The 22,164-nt window shown below is 39.2% G+C and overlaps 1 long non-coding RNA gene across 10 annotated transcripts in view; it reads left to right on the top strand.

The window, feature by feature from the left end:
* The first annotated feature begins 2,279 nt into the window (after positions 1-2,279).
* LOC121476229 overlaps positions 2,280-22,164 on the top strand; it is an 80,322-nt gene continuing 60,437 nt past the window's right edge. For 8 of the 10 annotated variants that reach the window (XR_005983882.1, XR_005983890.1, XR_005983883.1 and 5 more), the window contains exons 1-3: positions 2,280-2,470; positions 3,430-3,609; positions 3,989-4,276. This is a non-coding gene — a long non-coding RNA (uncharacterized LOC121476229). Of the gene's footprint in view, positions 2,471-2,755; positions 2,807-3,429; positions 3,610-3,988; positions 4,277-22,164 lie in introns of all 10 variants that reach the window. The other 2 variants (XR_005983885.1, XR_005983886.1) reach the window with 2 other exon arrangements.

The raw sequence follows: 22,164 nt of genomic DNA on the forward strand, positions 1-22,164 counted from the left end.
TCATGACTTTTCAGAGAAATGCAAATTAAAATCACAACAAGATATAACTACACATCTATCACAATAACTAAAACTAAAACAAAACAAAACATAACATCAAAAAAACAAAACACCCAAAACAAAAAACCTGAGAGTTTTCATTGTTGATGAAGATGTAGAGCAACCAGGACAATTGTTTTTTTCGCCAAACTGGAAATAATACAAACGTCTATTATCAGGAAAAAAGGATAATTGTGTATATTCATTGTATGGAATACTGCATAGTGAGGAAAAAACCAGAGATACTGCACGCAAGTCGGATGAATCCCACAAACACTATGTTGAATGAAACAAGCCAAACAAAAAAGAGCATACAATAGGATTCCATTTATATGAAGTTCAAAAACAGATGAAATTAATAAAAAGCTTATAACAGTCAGAATAATGATACTGCTTACAGGAATCGGGGCATTGACTAGGAGACAGACAATGGAATTTTATAGTGTTGAGAATGTTTATATCTTGATCTAGATGGTAGTTACATGGGCATTTTCATGTGAAATAATTTAATAAGCTATATGCTTAAAATTAGTGCATTTTACTGTAGTATTTGTACCTCTCATATAAAACAGCAATAAAAATCTACATAGTAGGGGCACCTGGGGGGCTGAGTGGTTGAGCATCTGCCTTTGGTTCAGGTCATGATCCCCGAGTCCTGTGATAGAGTCCTGCATCAGGCTCCCCACAGGGAGCCTGCTTCTCCCTCTGCCTGTCTCTGTCTCTCTCTGTGTCTCTCATGAATAAATAAAATCTCTAAAAAAAAAAAAAAATCTACATGGTAGAGTTGGTGCCTACTCAAGGAAATTTTTGCAAATGTAGAAACATTTTAAAGATTGCCTTCATTTTGCCATAATTTTCCAGAAATACAATTCTCCTAATCCAGAACAAACTCATTTGTTTTTAAAACAAACTGGAGCCCTAGGGCCATCTCGTTGGGGTATTTCCCCAAGAGAAGGAGATTGGAGATTGTTTACACAAACAGCTTCTGTCTTAAAAATCATGTTTTTGTTGTGGCCTAAAAGCTACGGCAAATATTGCCAATGGCTTTCTGGTATTTTTCCTTTATTTTACCTTCATTTCTTGCTAGCAGAACCTCAATTTTGCTTGTGTCTACCAGTTCTCGACCTGACTTCTGGGAAGGGAATCCCATTCCTAGCTCCAAGGTAAATCGTGATTATGTAAAATATGGCAATTCCCATTCCCTTGGCAGGGTCTGGTGTAGGGGTGATCATGTGACCCCATTAGGTTCCAGCATTTGCAAGGAGAGATTTGCTCTGTGCATGTGTACATGCATGCCTGCGTGCATGTGAGCGTGTGTTGGAGAGTTGCTTCTGGGAAAGATTTCTTGTTCCTAAGGAGACTCCAGAAGGGAAGTTCATTTCTGCCTCTGGATACTGTTTCTAGGAGTAAGTACAGCTCAGAGCTGTTAGTAGCAAACTTGGTGAGAACCAGTCCTGAAAGAAAGCTGATATGGCTGATGTGGATGAAAGGTCTCTGGGCCTGTTATGACCTTAAAGTTTGTGTCACACCCCCTGTTCTACCTGAAGACTTCTGCTAAAGTGATTGAGGGTCTGTTGTTACTTACAGCTGAAGATGCCCTAGTGGGCTCTGAGAGCTCTCTGCCTTTCTAGATTATTCACTTTAGATATGCATCATTAGATTCCAGCCAGGCTAGCCATGTTAAGTGCCCCAAATTTATTTTTATTCTCTCTTTCACCTCAGGACCTTTGTGTGTGCTTTGGCCCTTTTTTTTGGAATATTTTCCACCCTCCCTTTTACTACTCAGCAACTAATCATCCTTCAGATATCAGCCCAAGTGTCATTTCCTTTGAGAAAGAGCCCTGATTCCTCAGACTAGGTCAGGTTCCCTCTTAGCCTTTCTTCCCACTCTGTATAAATCCTTCATACCCCTTATCATGACCTAAATTTCGAGACCGGAGATTGCATTTCAAAACACATGAGCCTTGTTCAGGCTATAGTTGTGCATATACAGGACTATGTTCTATGGGTGAATCAGGAGGTGTCTAGCAACATACTCTTTGTATTTGACCTGTTCCCTCACCCTAAAATTGTTCCAAGTATTACTCAAGGGCTGAGATAAATTTGGTCAGAGGCCTCACAGACACTAAGCCAATCACCTCGAGTGCACTTGATACTGTCACAGGAATCACGACGTGGTGGAGCACGTGTTTTGCCTACGTGTGAACATGACTTCTTTACAGCCTTGAGCCCTTGTAGCAAGAGTGCTCAGAATCATGCGTCTTCCTGAAGCCTCACGCCAGACCTCTGCCACAAGGACGGCTGAGGCACCACTCAGCCAGATTAGCAACTTGAGCATGGTTTGCTGATGACAAGCCATAAGCCAATGGATGGAACTAGCACTTTGACAGAGCCTTGAGTCTGGACCCCCTGGAGGGACTCCTCTGCCCGGGTAGGACAGCTCCATAACCCCCCCTGAAACAGGCAGGACAGCATTTTTGTCTTTTCTGCTTGCTACACGACTTCCTCCATTCTGTGACTTTCACTTCTGTTCTCTAGCTACCTCCTCTCAGGCCACAGCAACATTTTCTTCTGAAGGTGTCCCTCTCTAGTATCTCAAACTGCATTCCCTTCTTAATCAAACGCAACTTCTGACCTGCCCATACTCATGCTGTCTTCCTCCAAGAACTTCCAGAGGCCTCCCAGAGATCTGACCCATCTTCCCCTTATCTGACAGCTCCCCTGTGACAGTACAGCCTTCTCCTTTGCCTCCTCTTCTGCCTATGAGGTATGTGAATCATCATGTGGACTGCAGCCATGTGACTTGTTGATTGACTCATTTGCTACTTAAAAAAAAGTTAGAAATGTAGGGACACCTGGGTAGCTCAGTGGTTGAGCATCTGCTTTTGGCTCAGGGCATGATTCTGGGATCCTGGGGTCAAGTTCCACATCGGGCAGGGAGCCTGCTTCTCCCTCTGCCTGTGTCTCTGCCTCTCTCTCTGTGTGTCTCTCATGAATGAATAAAAATTCTTTAAAAATCTTTAAAAAAAATATATGCAAAGATGTATATAAATACATATATGTAGTAGACGGTGGTGATGCTAGCAGGGTGATATGAATGTACGTTATATCTCTGAACTGTCCACTTAAAATGGTTAAGAGTAAATTTTATATTATGTGTATTTTGCAACAATAAAAAAATCGGAAAAAAAAAAAGAAATGGCATGTCACAGAAGCAGGTAATAGATGGGAAGAGAGAAAATGTTTACAAATTGTTTGTTTTTAGGAAGTTTTTGACCACAAGTAAATAAAACCAAACTTCCGGTGGCTTTAAAAAACAAAGGAAAGTAAAAACTAAACAAGAAAAGCAAATGCGCCATTCAGTCCTTTTTTTAAATGTTTTGTGTGCAGCCTCCAACTGGGGCTTCCAGGAGGCCGGGCTGTCCTCCCTGCAGAATGGAATACAGAGGCTCGGAGGGCTTGCTCCGAACCACACATGGGCACCGGCAGGTTCACCAGCCGAGCAGGAATTTCATTCTGTGGGAAGAGAAAGATGAAAAAGGAATTTGTGCCAAAAAACCCACACTACAGGTCAGTCTGCCTCTAGCCCTCAGAGTGCCAGGAGTGGTGGCAGGTCACAAGGAAGTCAGAATACATCTTCTAGGCTTGTCCTTGGAGAAAAAGACTGTATGAGCAAATTATATGAATTTCCTTGTTGGTACCCGAAGTCTGTAGTTTGGTCCTTTTTAGAAGAAAGGAAATGTTGCTGTATTTACAAATGCGGAAAGTGTTCTTGCCTCTGGAATCCCAGAGGCTATTATTAAAATGATAAATTCCCAGCCATGTAAAGTAAAATGACACCCTGGGTCATGATAAGGAATGTCTTTTCTGAATAATGCATAACACAAGCTTGTTTACTCCTGACTCTGGTACCAAGATTTTTATTTTTTTCTTTCTTTCTGGGTTCAAGTGCTGTACATTCTCTGGGGAAGTCTTTGCCCTGCACTCCTGAAGATACTTTTAATTCGATACTTTCTTGGGTCCCGTGGCTGCCTTGAGCAATTGGCCTTTGTACCAAGAACTCCCCAGGAGCCTGAACAGACAAGGGGACAAGGAAACCCAAGTTCAATCGCTGGTCCTGCTCAGAACCTGGCCTTCAGAGGGTCTCTGCCCCTCTCTGGGCTTGCTTGCTGTGCTGCAGAATGGTAGTGATCATCCTTCTTGGGCCTGCCAAGCCTGTTCACTGGAGGAAAGGGTGGTGAGTGTGGAATGCAATGCAGATGAAAGGTACTCTGGTGCTCCCACAGCACCAGCTCACTGCCCAGGGCTGATGTGAATACCGGATTCTGCTTTGTATAAAACAAAGATAAGGTGCTCTGGCTCCTTTTGGGCTTTACATAAAGGGTCCTGGGCCTCCTCTGGCTGCCACTGGGTCCAATGAAAGCCCTGCAAGGGCAACCATGGGAAGCCACCACTGTGTGACAGATGCTGGGGGGACATGGTTTCTGCATTCAAAGACCTTTGAGTTGAGCGAGGAATGCAGATATACATATGTGAAAAGTTCATGGCAGGTGGAATCTGGTTAATGTCTTTGCCTGGTGTATGAGTTTGCTGCCATGACAAAGTACCACAGACCCAGGGATTTAAATAAGAGAAATTTACTTTCTCATGACTCATTTTATGACCTCATTTTAAAGGAATCATGTCTTTCAAGACCCTAGTTCCAAAAACAGTCACATTCTGGGTGCTAGAGGTGGAAACTTCAACATAAAACTTCTGGGGGCAATAGATGATTCATCCTATAAAACCTGATTTCTAAATATTACAGACTCTATAAATGGTCTCATTGCCTCTCTTCATTGGATATCTGACAGGGCATCTGAACCCAACTTATCTAAACCTGAGTCCCTGCTCCTCTGCCCCACCTCCTGATTTCTTATCTGTTAGGCTCTCTCTTTCTTGTAAATGGTACCACTCAGCTCCAGTCACTATCCTCTTGGTGGAACTGATTATACCTGAAACTGTGTTATTTTCTTAGGCACTTTCTTGCCTGAATCCCTGAACTTGAATGCCTGATGCATAGTAGGTACTCAACACATGTTTGCTTGAATGAATTGTCAAAATATTTCTATAGCTGGTAGGTGCAGAGAGAGGGAGATTTCTGTGGGCTAGGGAAGTAATGGTAGTGTCCGTGCAGGGATGAGCTGTATGGACCTGGCTTAAAACAGCCCACAAGAGACAACTGTCTACTTTACAGTTGTTAAATACAGCCTTTATTAAAAATTAAGTTAAAGAAAGTTACAGCTACACTATACTGAAAATAAAGGTAATAAACACTTGACTTATCATTTCTTAATTATTTCACTTTCTTTTACCATTATCTACACTCTTGCTTGATTGCTTGATTGTATCTGATGATAGGAATAATTTATAACTGTGGGCTTCTACTCATCTCTTCCAACTCTTCTTCGACGACATCACACTGACAGAATGAAGTTGGCCATAGTGGGAATATTTACTCTATGGAAATAAGTAAATGCCACAATTCAGGTTGCCTGCCTATTTGCTTGTGTGTGTGTGTGTGTGTGTGTGTGTGTTCCTGGGGAACTGGTTGTGAAATATTTACTGGCACATTACAGCTTCCTTGTAGTAGGTGTCCCTGAAGGATGATAAAGATCCATATATACAGCAATGCAAGGGGAACTCTAGGCAGTAGCCCAAGCAGGAGCAAAGATCCAAAAGAAGCAATAGTATTCATGTTTGGAGTGTGTGCGTGTGTGTGTTGGTGATACGGGGAGAGCTTGGTTCTTGTCTCACGGAGTCAAAGAACGAATGTCGCAGACAACAGTGAGCAAAGTGATATAAGTGTATTAAGCAGACAAACAGAGAAAGCTCACAGAATTAAGAGGGGGTCCGGCAGGGCGGCCACTGAGGGCGTGCAGGGTCTGTCTTTTATAGGAAACTGACCAGGGAACTTGGTGAATTTCTTGTCACTATGATATTTAGGACACACTTGGCGGACTTGTAACTATCCTAATAACAAGATGTTTTTGTAAATATCATGAGCCCAAACAAGGTGTTCCCTTCTCTGGTTAATATCTCCTCCATAATATTTCTCTACATCTGGGATTTCTGTGAGCCTAGTCACGGAGCCCATTGCCTTGAGATTCTTGTGCCATCATGGTTTGAGCAGGGACTATTGATAACACCTTAATGACATGTTTCTGTGATTACTTAGTAGTAGCCATTAAAGGGGGATACTCCCTAAATTTTGGAGCTACGGAGCCCAGTTTACTTTTTCTGTTTTTACTGTCTTATCTCTGTTTTCTTGGGATGGGTAGCAGCCTGACTGTGGGGCCTTTCCCTTTCCCTGCCTAACTCATTCCTACATCATTGGTAGGAACTGAGGGAAGATGAAGAATGGAACCACCCTGGTAGGGCCTGTAATACTAGATTCCAGGGGTTTGGATTTGGATTCTATAAACCATAAAACACCAAGAAATTTTTATGTGATGTGATAAAGCAGATAGTAAATGCCAAGTGAATAACCAAAGATTGGAAGGAAAGGGGGTACTTTGATTCCAGAAAACACTATTCATGGCTCCTTTTATGCTTTACCAAGTCTGTAAAGAATCTACACAGTCATTCTGAGTGTGTGACCTGGAGGTGCTCAGCAGGGAGAAAAATTAATCTTTCAGCTGAAACTTCTCCAGATCTTTGTGAACTGAATGAAATTAAACTAAGCCTGCATTTAGGCTAGAGACTGAGACCTCCCATTCCACAAATAGAGAAAACTCATGGAAAACCCAAGCTAAAACTCGGGAGTGGAGTGGTCAGTTTGATAAAAGTTCCACTTGAGGGCAGCCCAGGTGGCTCAGCGGTTTAGCGCCGCCTTCAGCCCAGGGCGTGATCCTGGAGACCTGGGATTGAGTCCCACGTCGGGCTCCCTGCATGGAGCCTGCTTCTCCCTCTGCCTGTGTCTCTGTCTCTGTCTCTGTCTCTGTCTCTCTCTCTCTGTGTCTCTCATAAATGATTAAATAAAATCTTTTTAAAAAAAGTTCCACATGATTAACTGTGTCCACAAGAGAAAAGTCACCATGAATTTTACTGCTAATAAACCTGCTAATACACCCTCTCCACTGACCTGAAGAGGTGAGCAATTGTAGTTTTCAGTATGTTTAGGGAGGTGGGGTGGTGGTGGGGAGGTGTGTGTGTTTCTTTCCACAGTTGAAGCTCATTAGCAGCAGCTGAAAGTAATTAGAGGGCTAATTAAAACAGAGTAATGAGGTAACTGAGCGCAAATGGTATGGTACATTGTCACCCACTCAATGGTTCTCTTTGCTGATTAGGGAAGAGCATGTACTCTATTAAATACAAAGGAGTTCTGCCATTTTTTTTTTTTATAAAAACATCACAATTATGTACCCAGAAAGAAAATGTTGGAAGGAGGTAAATTTGTGGCCTCTCCCTTTCCATGAAGTGAATAAATCTGACAATGGGAGTGGTATCTGGGCCCTAATGGCCAGTCTTCCCTTTTTGATATGAAGACAGGCATATATGGAAAGACAACAAAAAGTTAAATGGTCATAGGAGAACACAGAGACCTTGAAAATGACATGGGTGTATTTGTGAAAGGAAAATGAAAACAAAGTTTTAATAAGCATCATGCATGCTTTTGTCCAGAAGGACATGTTCAATCTCAGAATAACAAGAAACTAAGAAACTGTTCATTATTTTTCACTTGAGCCCATTAGGTAATATCGATATTGCCTGGTAAAAAGTGATTTATATTACAAATATTGCTTTTCTGGAAAGGAGAGTAGTAGAGAAAATTACCCCATCAGTTCAAATTTCAAAGCAAGTGTTCACATAGACTTCTATAAAAACCTGCCTGACAACATATTAACATTGCCTATCTTCTCTTATAGGAACTCTCAAGTATATGATACAGGATTATAAACTACATGACCCCATTCTACGTCAGATCACCAGAACTTATTCATTATTGAGCAGGAAGCCTTTGACAAAACTCTCCCTATTCTCTCTCACTCCCCAACCTTTGGTAACCACCATTCTAATCTCTATTTCTTTGAATTCAGCTTTTTTTTAGATTCCTCATATAATTGATATTATGGTATTTGTCTTTCTCTGTCTGACCTGTTTCAGTTAGCATAATATCCTTAAATTCTATCCATGCTATTGCAAATGGCAGGATTGACTTCTTTCTCGTGGCTGGATAATATTCCAGTGTGTGTGTGTGTGTGTGTGTGTGTGTGTGTTGCATAATCTTTATCCATTTGTTCAGTGATGGACACCATATCTTGGCTATTGTGAATAATGCTGCACTGAACATGGGGGTGCAGATAAAATCAACTCAAAGTGGATTAAAGACTTGAACATAATAAGACCTGAAACACAGAATTCCTAGAAGAAAACATAGGGAATAATCTCTTTGACATTGGTCTTGGCAATGCTTTTTTTGACATGACACCAAAAGCAAAGGCAACAAAAGCAAAAATAAACAAAAGACTAAATTTTTAAAATACTGACTGCATATTTGCATGAGTTCAAGTATGGAGTCCAAAGCCCAGCCAATTTGCCAAGCTATGGTTTAGGTAGAATGACTGGCTTCCTGTTAGGGCCACTGAGGAAGTGTCTGGGAGAGAAATTGATCTAGAAGGTAGCACTCTGAAAAGGTAGTTGCATTTTCTGTGTAGCTCATCAGCCTCATCATCTGAGCTTTTACTGACTACAGTGTTGGTTGTGTGAAATGCTGATTGACATGACAGATAAGTTTGGGATATATCCTGCCAGAATATCTTCTTCCTCCTAAAAGTGACAGGTGGCTGTGCAAGATTTCTGGTAGAAAAGCAACCTGAATGGAGACTCATACTTGGCATTCTCTTTCTGAGTCACTGATTTACACCATCTCTGTGAGGGTTTGGATGTACAGCTTAGTAATACAGGTAGAGAACAGACAAGGTCTTGGGGCACCTGGCTGGCTTGTTGGTGGAGCGTGCAGCTCTTGATCTCGGGATTGTGAGTTTGAGCCCTCCATTGGATGTAGAGATTACTTTAAAAAAATTTTTTTTTAAATAAGACAAAGTCTCACTGTTAAACATTCTCTTGTGTCCTTCCTCTGCTTGGAATGCCCTCCTTCCTCTACTAATTGAGCCAAATGTCTTTATCCTTCCAGGGCCTCCTCTACAGTGTGTTCAGACTACTCTAGCCTTTACTGAGCATTCCTCCTCTGAATTACTGTTTCTTCACATGTTCTTAGAACATATCTGTGTTTTTTTTTTTATCAGAATAAGATGTCCTAACCTCAGTACTGTTCACTATTTAGGTCACATAACTCTTTGTTGTCCTGTGCAGTGTAGGATATCCAGCAGCATCCTTGGCCTCTATTTGCTAGAGGCCAGAGCACCGCTTCCAAGTCATGACAATCAAAAATATTTCCAGGCATTGCTGAGTGTTCCTGGGGAAGCAAAATCACCCTGGATTGAAAAGCATTGATTTAAACTCTCATACATTGGGTTGCTTGGCTGGTTCAGTCTAGAGTGTGTGTGTGACTCTTGATCTCACGGTTGTGAGTTTGAGCCCCATGTTGTGTGTAGAAGTTCCTTAAAACAAAATCTTTAAAAATAAATAAAATAATGTATTACTTTATACATTTATTAATATGCTAGCCGCCTTTTATGTATGGGAACATTGATGCTAGCTTGCACAGAGCTAAGTAGTGGCAGAGCGGGGATACACAAGCCATCATTCTGACTTTAGGGCAATTACTTGTAACTGCTACTCTATACAGCCTGGTTTCCCTTCCAGCCAGGATCTCCTGGCCACATGTCTCCTTGTCCCTGGCAGTGGCAGTTTTTTCCAGAAGCAGCAGCTCTTCCAACACTCTCAGAGCCAGCTTATTGTACCACCTCAGATTCTAGCACCAGTCAGTCGGTGCCCGCTTCTCAGAAGTGCTAAGTTCAGATATGCCAGGGTCAGCAGAGTGATGCCCTCCCCTCAGAGATCAAAGTTACAGTTTTGCAGAAGCTCTTCCTCAAGCTTCTAAATTTTAATAATCAATTCCAATCTCTTCCCTTTGATCCCCCAGCCAAGATGGTGGTTGCTTCCTGTATATGCTACCTCTGTGATACCTTATTGTTCTCTTTCAGGCTTTTTCGTTACCTAGTTAACAATTCTTGATGCCTAGCTAACCATCTTTTATATAAAATTCTATAAGATGTAACTGGTATGGTTTCTATGTCTTGACTGGACTCTGATCAATACAGATGCTCCCCACTACTTAACAAAGTTCATCGCAGAATGCCCCCAGAGGAAAAGGCATAATGGAGCATATTTATTCTACACGACTCAGATCATTATTACATATATTCCGAGCTTTGAATATGCCTCCTGGAATTGTAACATTTGTCAAGAATGTTAACATATCTGATTTTTTGTGTATGATGAAACTATGGAGGGAAGCAAAATAGAGACCCTGGTTGATGGATGTGATTTATCATGTAATTTGATCCTACTTTTCATGGGGGGTCTCTGAAAATGCAGGCAACAGGCCAACGGCACACTAAGGAGGGCAACCAAATCTGTAGGAAATGAACTTTTTTTTAAAAAAAGGTACATTTAGTACAGCAATAAACTACTGGTAGGAAATTAAATTAAAATAGGAGAGTGGGAGTTCCTTGAGGGAACTTTGGATCAGCACACTAGGGAATTTCTTTAAGTAAAGAAATCAATGGAGAAGAGTCTAGGATGATAAATCCCACCAGTCCATTTTGATTAACAAAAGCTTTCTCCCCTAAGTGATACGATGTGAACATTAATGGGTTTTCGTCATGGAAAGAGCACACTTCACGCTTATATCCCCAGTGTGGCAGTTTTAATATCTTTTCCAGGCACTGTGCTGTGCCTCCAAAATGTCTGAGGGCTTCAGTCTCACACTGTTGTTGTAATAATCCCCAACTTGATTCAAAATGCTAAATTTATGCCCCAAACATCCTAAATTATCTTGAGACTTTTTTTTTGTTAGCTACTCAAGGGTTTCCATAAGCTCCCTGTAGGATTAAGAATCCAGTATAGGAGGACCCGAGGCTGACATGGAGAGTCAGGTTCCTGAAGGGTGACCCAGCCCCTCTGACTTGAGTCTCAGGATCCCTGCAGGCCAGTGGAGATTGCATTCCCATCAGGTATGGCAGAACTACTCAGATGCCCACAGAGACCCTGTTTGGGCAGGGACTGAAAAAGGACAACTTCTCGCTGGATTAGGCAAGGTTTTCCCCCACGTCTTCAATAGTCCCACAATATTTCTTCTTTTCTTTTAGAGTGTGCCATTCACTAGGTTTCAATGTTAACTAACAATTCTCAGGGATATATCTGGGGTTTTGTTCTACGATAAAGACAAAGGTCTGTAGAAATCTATGCTTACTTGAAATTTCTATGGAGATTCATAAGATTTTTTAAACAAAAAGATAAAAATCACGGTCTAGAAGAAAATGCCTGTGGTTCTTTTACTAATACTATTACCAGTTAGCTCTGGAGACTTCAGTGAGCTACCTAATCTGCCTCAATTACCTCAGCTGTAAAGTGGGAGAAATGATCTTAAAAGTCCTGCCTTCCTTCTTGGAGAAATGGCTGACTCTAGACTCCGAGCAGGAAATAAGATGAGCTTGTAACATTTTATAGTATCAGAAAATAGGAAAGCACTCAAAATAGACAAACAAAGCAACAAACAACTATGCTGTTGGGATGTGTCAAAGGGACGTAGGGGCCAACCAAAAGAATTCTCAATGAGTTTGGGCAACATAATAAAGTGATATTGGATTATAAATCCAAAGTACAGCATAAATACCCATTAATCCATAATGATATAAATAAATGATTAAAGAAATAAGAATTGCATAAGAATTTCAAATAGTGTATGTAGATACTCCACCCTCAAGATGGCATAACTCCCTCCGTAAGTGTGGGTTGCACCGAGTCCCATCAGAAAAGGGAGGGAAAAAAAAAGAGTAACATCGTGGAAAACCTGACAAACTACCTCAGTCATTGTCAAGGTCAATATCAACAGTGATAAATCATGTTGATAGTATGCACCCTTGATATTATGTGATGAAAATGGCAATTTTCCTCTATCATTTTTCTTCCAAGAATGAGTAACAGTTTAACCATGAGGAAAATACCAGGCAAATTCCCATAGGGCATTCTAAGAAGTACTTGAGTAGCAGTACTCCCCCAAACTGTGAAGGTCAGTCAAAAACAAAGTCTGACAAACTCACAGCCAAGAGGAACCTAAGGAGACACGACACCTAAATGTCCTGGGTGGGATCCTAGAACAGAAAAGACATTAAGTAAAAGTAAAGAAATATGAATAAACTATGCGCTTTAGTTACTAACACAGTATCGACATTATTTCATTAATTGTAACAAGTGTGCCAGAAGGGGAAATTGGATAAGGGAGTATATAAAAACTCTGTGCTCTCATCTCAATTTTTCCATAAATCTAAAACTGTGCTTAAGGGAGAAAAAAAGCCTATTAAAAATAATATGAAAGATTTAGGAGTTCCTAGGTGGCTCAGTCAATTAAGCGTCTGCCTTCAGCTCAGGTCATGATGCCAGTGTCTTGGGATCAAGCCTCCTGTCAGGCTCCCTGCTCAGCGGGGAGTCTGCTTCTCCCTCTCTCTGTACCTCTCCCCCTGCTCATGCTCTCTCCTTCTTTCTCTCAAATAAATAAATAAATACAATCTTTTAAAATTTAAAATAGTATGATTCAGAAATCTCCTGCACACACACACAAATCCTACCCTTCTGAAATTCAGTGAAAGTGTTGAGAGTGAGGAAATGGATGTGCCTTTTTCTTTTTTCTTTTTGTATTGAGGTCAAAGCTGTATGTATGGCTTTAAGTAACAATTGTCGTTAATTATGCACCCAATATCCTTTCTTTTCTTCCTTATCAACAAACACTCCGTTTTGTTTGGGATGTCAGGATGCCCAGTCAGAAATATTTCTGCAGGCTTCCTTGCCTCTAGGAGTGGCCATGTGACTAAGTTCTGGCTGATGAGACACAGGTGAATGTAAGGTTCTTGAAAAGCTTGTTACAAAATTAATGCATCTTTTGCCTTTTATCCCTAACTCTGTTCTCTCCACTTTTTCCTGCCTGGAACATTGACACATACCTAGGGGTGAAGTATCCATCTTTCAAAGATGAGGAAACAAGCCACATATGAAGGATGGTGGAATGGAAAGGTAGAAAGAGCTGATTTCCATTGTCATGAGGCTGCCAAAGTCACACTCACCAAGTTCCTCTTCATGTGAAAACTTTTTTTTTTTTTTTAATGGAGAGGGGATAAGACTAGTTGGTTAAGCTGTGACCCTGTTACATGCAACCGGATGTATCAGCCAAAATTACTATATGGTTCTGATCATATCAATGAGTTGGTCAATTCACTTCAGCCCCAAAAATAAACAAAAAAAACCCTGTCAACTAAATAGACAAAACAAATTGGTTGTGTGAACACTGCATTGAGCAGCTATATGCACCTTTTTATTTTAGTCTTTGGCCATGTTGTATTGGGGTTGGTTGTGAGTGGGTGCCCAGGGATGGGGTTTGACCTTCCAGGAGTGAGCAGATGAGAAGGTCCAGCCCAGAGAACCGTGCAATCAGCAGCGGCTTCTGTTTATTCTTCCATTCTTTGGTTCTAACAGCCTTGCAAAGGATTTTTTTTTTCCTGAAATGAAGCTCCCTTTTTGCCCTTGCTTCCAGGAAATTTAGAACAAAATTTTATACTAATAACATTAACGATGCTGTTGCCTAAGAATTGGTAATAATTTTTTTCCTATATCAATTAAATTTTTCCTATTCTCTTTGAATAGGAAATTATTCTTTTTGAAATTCCTCTAGTATGAGCTATTTTAAAATCCTATGAAAAAATTGGTTGGAGTATAACCATATTTTTTTCATAGAGAGTTTGGTTACAATTACATAATAATTTGAGGTAGCTGCAGTCCTTTTTGAAGGGCTGTTTCAAAATAATAGGAACTATTCTTATGACTCTGTGAAACTTCCTTTTTATGCCATCTGTTCTTTCACATTTGTCATTCAGGAGACAGCACTGCAAACTTCTCCAGAAATGATGAACTGAGATGGTGGGGTGGCTCCCTGCAGAGTTGAGCTCTGAGATTTTTATGTGATTTTTCTAGAGAACAAGTCTATACTAACATCAATAAATGGCATTTATTTTCCCAAGTCAGGAATGAATCAAATACATTGCTGTTTTTGATGATCAAACTGTCAAATACTGTTTCAAATATCTTTCCGTTTCCTATGTTTTTTTTTTTTTATTATTCCCTGTTTTATATTTGAAAATAAGGTATGAAAATTCAAGCTTTGAAAATCCCTAAGGGCCTTGACATAGCCAAATAGATGTCTTAAAAAAAAAAAAAAAGGTTTAAAGCTCATAGTTAGAAAGGTAGGGAAATAGGACACATTTCTCCAAGAAGCTACAAGGTACTGGCTGCAAATACAGAATCATCTTTGAGTTCCTTCTCATAGAAAGTTTTGGTTCGGTTTCCAGAGAAATATAATGATTATGAGATTTATTGTTTTTTTCATTGCCAGCCACTGTGCTAAGAACTTTGCAGTTATCTCATTTAATCCTTATAACAGGTCCATAAAGTGTAAGAGTAAAATATGGCCTCCTTTTGAGGAAGGACAATGTGCAGTCTCAGCAGTATTCCTTTATGAAAGGAATCAGCTTTAAATAAAGGAAAACTACAGAGGAAAATATTCCTGAAAGTACTTAGCTCATGCAGATTCTACACATGCTCTAGTGGTCTTACCAAGTGCTGACAAGCAGCTGCATCAATGCTGGAAATCCAGATCTCATTTGTTGATTCCAAGTAAGACTGAACTGTCTACACCATTCCCTCCGTCAATGGGACATTTGGCCCTCCTGCTCTTCTCCTGGTCAATGCAAAACTTGAAATGGTTTTATTAAAAAGCCTGCCCTTATCTATGTTTGACTAGGTGTAGAACACTACACTACTCGATGCAGATTGTGGAACACTTTTTAATAGTTGTAGAAGTCATTAATAAGTTGTATATATTTTCAATCACTTTAGATGTTACTGAACTCAAATTGAATTTATTAGGCTTTCATTTTTCTGTCTATTTCTCTATCTGTGTCTCCCTTCCATTTCCTGCCTAAAGCTGAACTCAGTGTTCTTTAACACCATAAGGAAGTCAAAATAAATCTGGTATTTTAGATAACAGCCATTTTGTCATCTCTGGTCTTCTGTACTGGTTCAAAGCAGATATGCCACGGCAATCTGTAAAAATCTAAAGCAGCACAAAATTTTGTTTATTCCCTTTTTTTTTTTAAGATTGATTTTATGGGCGGCCCGGGTGGTTCAGCGGTTTAGCACCTGCCTTCAGCCCAGGGCATGATCCTGGAGACAGGGGATCGAGTCCCACATCCGCTCCCTGCATGGAGCCTGCTTCTCCCTCTGCCTGTGTCTCTGCCTGTGTCTCTGCCTCTGTGTGTGTGTGTGTGTGTGTGTGTGTGTGTGTGTGTGTGTCTTTCATGAATGGATGAATAAAGTCTTTAAAAAAAAAGTGCAATGAGAATTAGATGAGCTAACATGTCAAGCCAAACTTACCCAAGTGCCTGGTAGATGGCAGGGACTCCACTGAAGTTGGTTGTCTTCCTTCTCTGGGAATACACAGTGTCTAATTTTTCTTCTGAATCTGCTTATCCAGTGTTCTCTGGACCTTGAACTTTCAAGCATCAATAGTTTCTTCTTGGTTTGTGTATTAGTTTCCCAAGGCTGCCATAGCAAAGCTAATATTGAAGTGCTCAATATTAGCTATCATAATTTTTTGGAATTAAAAAAACTTGTATTTATTTATTTATTTATTTATTTATTTATTTATTTATTTAAATATCTTGCCCAAGGTCACAGAGCAAGGGGTGAACTGCAGATAGTATAGATTTAGAGCATACACTCTAAGCACAGTATTATATAATTTACAACAATTCATTTCTACCTGTAATAACCAACTGGAAAATGTAACAGTAGCATAGGTATCATTCCATTATTTGGAAATTAATCCAAGAAAGAATTATAAGATGACTATGGAGGCAAGTCCTTGAAGATAATTGTTTTTTAAAAACCTTAAAAATGGGGGATCCCTGGGTAGCTCAGCGGTTTAGCGCCTGCCTTTGGCCCAGGGCGCGATCCTGGAGTCCCGGGATCGAGTCCCATGTCGGGTTCCCGGCGTGGAGCCTGCTTCTCTCTCTGCCTGTGTCTCTGCCTTTCTCTCTCTCTCTATGTCTATTACGAATAAATAAATAAAATCTTAAAAAAATAAAAATAAAATAAAAATAAAAACCTTAAAAATGACTAAAATGAGAAATAATTCATGTTCATGGGTGCTACACAACAGGATTGTTGTGAAGATTGAATGAGTTAATACGTGTGAATCCTTTATAGCAGCTCCTGGACATAGGAAGTGCTCAATATTAGCTATCATAATTTTTTGGAATTAAAAAAACTTAGTATATCCTTGGACAAGGTCAGATGGTTCTCTCTGAACTTTAATTTCTTCACCCATACATGGATCAAAACCAATGTTTTAGTACTGCAATGAGAATTAGATGAGCTAACATGTCAAGCCAAACTTACCCAAGTGCCTGGTAGATGGCAGGGACTCCACTGAAGTTGGTTGTCTTCCTTCTCTGGGAATACACAGTGTCTAATTTTTCTTCTGAATCTGCTTATCCAGTGTTCTCTGGACCTTGAACTTTCAAGCATCAATAGTTTCTTCTTGGTTTGTGTATTAGTTTCCCAAGGCTGCCATAGCAAAGTGCCATAAACTGTGTGTGACATATCTGGTATCCCTTGTCTCACAGTTCTGGAAGCAAGAAATCTGCAATTAAGGTATTGACTGATTCTTCGGAGGACTTGGTGGGAAATCTGGTACATTCTACTCTCCTTGCCTCAACATTCCTTGCTTGCTGATGACCTTTTTAAAAGGACAGTCATATAGAATTAGTACCCACTCTAATAATCTCATTTCAATTTGATTAGCTCCCTAATGGCCCTATTTCCAAATAAGGTCATATTCTGAGGTCCTAGAGGTTAAGACCTAAGCTTTTATTTCACATACAGGGTGGTAATTCTGGGTAATTCTAGGAAATCTGGATGTTTGCTACTAAAACAGCAACAACAAAACATCTTTTGTCCATGTCTGCTCTGGGATACTTGAATGAAACTCACTAGATTCCTCTTTAGTAATTTGGATATGGGAAAGAGGCAGAAGGAAATGTAGATGGAATTAAATGTCCTTATAACCTGCAGCCCACTGACAAATACTTGAGGCAAGAAGATTATAACACTCTTGCAGAAAACTCCCAACTGTCAGTGTTAATTGCTTTACTAGAGGGAGGGAAAACAACTTTAGCTTGACAATAGCAAGGCCTCCAGGATCCTAGAAGTCTTCTTTAGCATATGAAAGTCCTTTTGGAACCTCCCTTATCTTTACTAGCCCCCTCAACCCCAAAGTATATAAACAGTTGCTCCTCACAGTCCTGGGACAGCAGACATCAATTTGTCCTCTGTCCTTATATTATGCAATTCATGTACTAGTAAGTGCTGTAAACTGAATGTTAGCCTCTCCTACAGATTTATAAATTAAAGCCCTAATCCCTAGAGCGATGGAATTTGGAGATGAGGCCTTTGGGAGGTAATTAGGTCCTGTAGGTGAATCGAATTAGTGTCCTGAAAAGAAGAGAGGTGAAGACACAGCAAGAGGACATCTGCTCTGCAAACCAGGAAAAGAGCCCTGATCAGGAACTGAACCTGCTATTATCTTCTTTTGGGACTGCAGCTTTCAGAACAGTGAGAAAGAAATGCTTATTGTTTAAGCCACCCAGTTTTTGGTATTTGGTTAAAAAAGCCGGAACTAAAACAGTAATCCCAAAGCAGAGTTCTCCTTTAGTGTCCTTGCTAAGACATTTGTAATGTCAATACACCCTGCCTGGTGCATTTCTTCCATCCTTGCCAATTTCTCATTCTAGTTAATCTCTTGGATAAGAAGGCTGAGTTACAGTCCACCTCTAATTCAGGAAACAAGGATTTAGTGGTTGAATTTTCTCTAACAAAGAAAAGTTATCACTTATGAACTTCTCTGTCTCTCTTTTATTTTTTCTCAGTACTTTGCACTGATCTTTTGAAAAAATTTTATTATGGGGGCACCTGGGTGGTTCAGTCGTTAAGTGTCTGCCTTTGGCTCAGGTCCAGAGATCGAGCCCCCACATTAGGCTGGTCAGCAGGTAGCCTGCTTCTCCCTCTCCTTCTGCCCTTCCCCCTGCTCGTGCTCTCTTGCACATTCTCTCTCTTTCAAATAAAGAAAATATTTTAAAAATTATGTTTATTTTAATTCCAATATAGTTAACAAATACTCTTATGCTTCAGGAGTACACTAAAGTGATTCAACACTTCCATACATCACCCAGTGCATTCATTAATCCCCATCACATACTTCACCCATCCCCCTACCTACCGCCTGGTAACCACTGGCTTGTTCCCTATAGTTAAGAGTCTATTTCTTAGTTTACCTCTCTATTTTTTCCCCTTTGTTGATTTGTTTGGGTTTTTTTGCTTCTTTGTTGTGTTTCTTAAATTCCACATATGACTGGAATCAGATGGTATTTGTCTTTCTCCAACTGACTTAATTCACTTAGCATAATACCTTACATCCATGTTGTTACAAACAGCAAGATTTCATTCTTAGAGCTCAATAATATTCCATAGTATACCACCTCTTCTTTATTCATCAATCGATGTACACTTGGGCTGCTTCCATAGTTTGGCTATTGTAAACAATGCTTCTATAAACATCGGGGTTCACATATCTCTTTGAATCCGTGTTTTTGTATTTTTGGGTAAATATCCAGTGGTGTGATTGCTGGATCATAGCATAGTTCTAGATGTAATTTTTGAAGAACCTTCCATACTGTTTTCCACAATGGCTGCACCACTTTGCATTCTCACCAACAGTGCACGACGGTTCCTTTTTCTCCAGATCTTTGCACACATCTGCTGTTTCTTGAGTGTGTGTGTGTTTTTTAATTTAGTCATTCTCAATAGTGTGAAGTGATAACTCATTGTAGTTTTAATTTGCAATTCTCTGATGATGAGTGATGTTGAGTATCTTTTTATGTGTTAATGGCCATCTGTATGTCTTCTTTGGAGAAATTTCTGTTCATGTCTTCTACCCATTTTTTAATTGGATTATGCTTTTTTGGTGTTGAGTGTATAAGTTCTTTATATATTTATCAGATATGTCATTTGTAAATACTTCCTTCCATTTGGTAGGTTGTCTTTTAGTTTTGTTGACTGTTTCCTTTGCTGTGCTGAAGCACTTTATTTTGATGTAGTCTCAATAGCTTATGTTTGCTTTTGTTTCCCTTGGCTCAGGAGATATATCTAGGAAAATGTTGCTATGGCTGATGTCAGAGAAATTACTGCCTGTGCTCTCTTCTAGGATTTTTGTGGTTTCAGGACTCACATTTAGGTCTTTAATCCATTTTGAGTTTATTTTTGTGTATGGTATAAGAAAGGGGTTCAGTTTCATTCTTTGCATGTTCCCAGTGTTCCCAATACCATTTGTTGAAGAGACTATCTTTTTCCCATTGCATATTCTTGCTTCTTTTGTCAAAGAATTCTATGATTGACCATAGAAGCATGGGTTTGTTTCTGGGCCTTCTACCCTATTACATTGATCTATGTGTCTATTTTTGTGCCAGAACCATATTGTTTTGTCTACTACAGATTTATAGTATTACTTGAAATCTGGATACCTCCAGCTTTATTTTTCTCTTTCAAGATTATTTGGGCTATTTGGAGTCTTTCGTAGTACCACACAAATTTTAGGATTGTCCCATTTCTATGAAAATGCTTTGGTATTTAATAGAGATTGCTTTAAATCTGTAGATTGCTTTAGATAGTAAAGACATTTTAACAATATTTGTTCTTCCAATTCATGAGCACAGATTATCTCTTCATTGTTTGTATCGTCTTTAATTTCTTTCATCAGTGTCTTAATAGTTTGCAGAGTATAGATCTTTCACCTACTTGGTTAAACTTATTTCTAGGTATTTTATTATTTTTGGTGCAATTATAAATGGGATTGCTTTTTAAATTTATTTTTCTGTTGCTTCATTATCAATGTATAGAAATGCAACAGAGGGCAGCCCGGCCACCTTCAGCCCAGGGCGTGATCCTGGAGACCCAGGATCGAGTCCCACATCAGGCTTCCTGCATGGAGCCTGCTTCTCCCTCTGCCTGTGTCTCTGCCTCTCTGTGTGTGTGTGTGTGTCTCTCATGAATAAATAAATAAAATCTTTTAAAAAAATAATAAAAAAAGAAAAAAAGAAATGCAACAGATTTCTATACATTGATCTTGTATCCTTTGATCTTACCTATTTCATTGATCAGTTCTAGTAGATTTTGGTGATGTCTTTAGAATTTCCTCTGTATAATATTGTGTCATCTGCAAATAGTGAATGTTTTACTTTCATTTTTTTCTTCCTTACCAATTTGGATGGCTTTTATTTATTTTTCTTGTTCTATTGCTATGGCTAGGACTTTCAGTATTATGTTGAATAAAAGTGGTGAAAGCAGACATCCTTGTCTTATTTCTGATATTAGTGGGGGGAAAGCTCTGTTTTTTATCATTGAGTATGATGTTAACTGTGGGTTTTTCACAAATGGCCTTTATTACATTGAAGCATGTTCCCTCTAAACCCACTTGTGGACTATTTTTAAATCATAAATGGATATTTTGTTAAATGCTTTTTTCTGTATCTATTGAGATAATTATACAGATTTTAATATTATCTTGTTGATGTGATGTATCACATTGATTGATTTATGAAAATTGAACCACTCCTGCATCCAGGGACTAAATCTACTTGATTATGGTGTATGATTTTAAAAAATATATTGCTGGATTCAGTTTGCTAGCATTTTGTTGAAGAGCTTTGCATCAGAGTTCATCAAAGATATTGACCTGTAGTTCTCTCTCTTTCTCTTTTATTTTTTTAGTGTCTTTTTCTGGTTTCAGTAGCAGGGTAAAGCAGGCTTCATAGAATGAATTTGGAAGATTTTCTGCCTCTTCTGTTTTGGAACAGTTTGAGAAGAATAGGTAGTAGCTCTTCTTGAATATTTGGTAGAATTAATCTATGAAGCCATCTGTTCCTGGACTTTAAGCTTGTTGGGAGTTTTTTGATTACTGATTCAATTTCATTGCTGGTAATTGATCTGTTCAAATTTTCTGTTTCTTTCTGATTTAATTTTAGGTTATATGTTTCTAGAAATTTATTCATTTCTTCTGGGTTTTCCAATTTGTTAGCATATAATTTTTCATAATACTCTCATTATCCTTTGTCTTTCTATGGTGTCAGTTATTATTCCTCTTTCATTTCTTATTTTATTTATTTGAGCCCTCTCTCTCTTTTTTAAATGTGTCTGGCTAAAGTTTTACCAGTGTTGTTGATCTTCTCAAAGAACCAGCTCCTAGTTTCATTGATCTGTTCTATTGATTTTTTAATTTTCTATATTATTTATTTCTGTTCTGATATTTATTATTTCCTTCCTTTTGCTGGGTTTGGGCTTTTTTATTCTTCATTTTCTAGCAACTTTAGGTAGAAATTTAGGTTGGTTACTTAAGACTTTTCTTGCTTCTTGTGGTAGGCCTGTATGGTTATAAACTTTGCTCTTAGAACAGCATTTGCTGCATCCCAAAGATTTTGAATCGTTGTGTTTTAATTTTCACTTGTCTCCATGTGTCTTTTAAATTTTCCTTTTGATTTCTTGGTTAGTTCATTCATTGTTTAGTAGTATGTTATTTAACCTCCATGTATTTGTGCTCCTTACAGATTTTTTCTTGTGGTTGATTTCTAGTCTCAAAGCATGTGGTCAGAAAAGATGCATGGTATGACTGATATTTTTGAGTTTGTTGAGACTAGTTTTATGGCCTAATATGTTATCTATTTAGGAGAATGTTCCAGGAGCACATTACAAAGATGTGTTTCTGTTTTTTTTAGGATGGAATACTCTGAATATGTCTGT

This window comes from Vulpes lagopus, chromosome 15 (assembly GCF_018345385.1).
Source record: "Vulpes lagopus strain Blue_001 chromosome 15, ASM1834538v1, whole genome shotgun sequence".
NCBI lineage: Eukaryota > Metazoa > Chordata > Mammalia > Carnivora > Canidae > Vulpes > Vulpes lagopus.